General features: G+C 51.8%; 1 protein-coding gene across 2 annotated transcripts in view; it reads left to right on the plus strand.

Moving 5' to 3' along the window:
- KCND3 (potassium voltage-gated channel subfamily D member 3) overlaps nucleotides 1–2,689 on the plus strand; it is a 195,423-nt gene that overhangs the window by 22,847 nt on the left and 169,887 nt on the right. The gene's annotated exons all lie outside the window — the stretch shown is intronic.

Consider the following 2,689-nt stretch of genomic DNA (forward strand, 5'->3'; position numbering starts at 1 on the left):
GCAGACCACCCTCCTTTGGGGGCCCAAGCAATGTCTTGTTTTAAAAGGAAAACTTAGCATCGGCTCTGCCATGCTCCCTTCCCCGTGCAGGTATGCACATGCCCTGTTTTACTTAGAATCGTGTCATTGTGGAACTCAAAAGGTCGTTTCATCCACCCACTTGTTTTACAGGTGGAAAAAAACAAGAGCGTAGAGAAGTTACGTTACTTGCCCAGGATCGCACCCCTAGTCGGTGGCAGAGGTGGGGTCATGCGGGGCCTGGCAACTTCAGGGCGGATCTTTCCTCTCTGCTGCCTTGTGCCCAGCCCATCACATCCTTAGAGTGGGAGGAAAACAACCAAGCACCAGGGAACCCCAGACTGGGCTAAGCACCAGCCGTGCGTGTGTTTAGTGGTTGTGGGGCCTCCAGGGAGCTGGGGAGAAGTCCTGGAGAAAGAGCCTGGTTGCTTCCTGGGAAGGGACACCAAGTGGGGACAAGGGGGGACTTCCGTCTGGCGCTTCTACTATCAGTATACACCTGTGTTGAGCAGAGACTCATATCAACGTGCTTTTGTCCGGATGCCCCGCATTGTGACTCTGGGACTTGGAGGCCAGCTCCCCACTTCCCTCCCCCCTTAGACATAGCTTCGAGTTCAGCAGAACAAGGTTGGTTCTTTCTTTAAGAAGAGAAAAAGGAAGGGACAGCCTTGGTCGTGAGTTCATTTCTTCTCCAGAGACTTTGAACAGGCCTTTCCCTGGTCTGGCCTCAGTTTCCCTGCTGGTGTAACAGGGAGGTATTCAGGCACGGGTATTGTCGTCACTGCAGAGAGAGGGGATAGCTCAGGTCCAGAGGGCCCAGAGGAGAGGCCGAGTGTCCTGCTTCCTGAGGTCTCTGCCTGGTCTCCCTTGGGAAGCCCAGTGAGTCAACCCCAGCTTCAGCTGGCCTGGCAGTGGGGGTGGGGCAGAGTGGGAAAATGAGCCGAACCCAAGCCTGGCGTTTGGCTGCACCTGCCCTTGAAATTAGGAATGCTGCATGTCAGGAAGAGAAAAGTGGGACTCGAGAGCCCAGGCCAGGCCTGGAAAGGCTCCCGGAGGACGCTGAGCTCACAGCCCAGACCCTCCAATCAATAGGGCAAGGCTATTTATAGCATCAGCCCGAGAGAAACTTAATTATGATCAAAAGGAGCTATTTAATACCGTGCTTGCCGAAGACGCAACCTCATGTCAGTGGAAATTAATCAGCAGCTGCCGTGGGCTCCTGCCCCGTCGGGCTCCAGATCTGGGGAGGCGCCTGGTGGGAGCTGGGGCGCCAGCCGCCCCAGGAGCGCTGATGACATCAGTGCCCTTGCACAGTCCCCTGACGTGCAGTGGTCTCCTCGAGGGCTCCAGGTGCAGGGGGACGAGGGTCCTGGATGCCAGCCGGGCGAGAGGAAAGGTTAAGGGAAGGGGATTCATGACTCAGCTCAAGTTCAGCCTCAAGCTCAAAGCGTTCCCACAAGCGTCTCCCTCTTCTCCTTACTCCTGCAACATTTGCAGTCATTCATACATATTTTATACTCTGGTTGGAACTCGGTATGCCACCTCCTCGCTGGGTGGCTTTAAGCTTTAGTTTCCTCGTCTGTAAATGAGAGATAATAATAGTCCTTCTTCGTAGGGTGGTTATGAGGATTAAAATGAGTGTCCACCTGGTAACTTGCTGAGAACTGAGCTTAGCACATGGCAAGCACTCAGTAAACTCTAGTAGTTAAGACTAGCACTGTTACTGCTTGTATGTTACTCACCTTCATCTTCCCGGCCAGGTTGTGTTTCTTGAGGGCAGAAATGGTACCTTTATACTGGAGGTGACTCTCAGGGCCTAGCACAGTGCTGGCCGTCTGGAGGGTGTTTAATAAATGTTAGTCCACTTGATTCAAAAGCCGAAGGAATTCATTCTCATTGATTCACTCATTAATTTATCCTGAAAACCTTTATCAAGCCCTCATGTGTCAGGCCTTGTGTAGGACATTGAAGATATGAAAATCAAAATCATAAACACAGATGCACTTCCTGTTGAGCTGCTCACTGTGTAGACGGGTTGTTGCTCTGCAGTGTGAGAGCAGTAATAGAGTGTGGCCAAGATCCTGCAGAAGCGCAGAGCAGGGCTGGTTGACCCCGCCCCCCATCAATGCCCTGGAGGCTTCTCGTAGTAGATGGTATTTGGGGTAGGACTGGAAGGGTCACGCGGGACACGAGGGAGTATAGGGATTCCAGTCAGGTCCCCCCTTATCCACGCTTCCGTTCGTCGTGGTTTCAGTCACTCTCAATCAACTGAGATCCGAAAATATTAAATGGAAAATTCCAGAAATAAATCATTCATAAGTTTTCGATCGCGTGCCGTTCTGAGTAACATGATGAAATCTCTCACCGTTCCTGCTCTGTCCTGCTCAGGCCATGAATCAACCCTTAGTCCAGCGTCTCCTCGCTGTGGATGCCGTCCGCCCGTTAGTCACTCAGTAGCCGCCTGGATTATCAAGGCAACTATTGTGGTATCGCAGTGCTTGTGTTCAAGTAACCTTTATTTTACTTAGTAACAGCCACCAAGTGCAAGAGTAATGATGCTGGCGTCTGGGGCAGGCCAGAGAGTAGCTGTAAAGTGCTTCCTTTGAGTGGAAATATATGTATAGGACAAAACACGATATGTATACGGTTCGAGGCTTCAGGCATCCACGTG

This window comes from Pteropus vampyrus, unplaced genomic scaffold (genome assembly GCF_000151845.1).
Source record: "Pteropus vampyrus isolate Shadow unplaced genomic scaffold, Pvam_2.0 Scaffold6, whole genome shotgun sequence".
NCBI classification, from domain to species: Eukaryota; Metazoa; Chordata; class Mammalia; order Chiroptera; family Pteropodidae; genus Pteropus; species Pteropus vampyrus.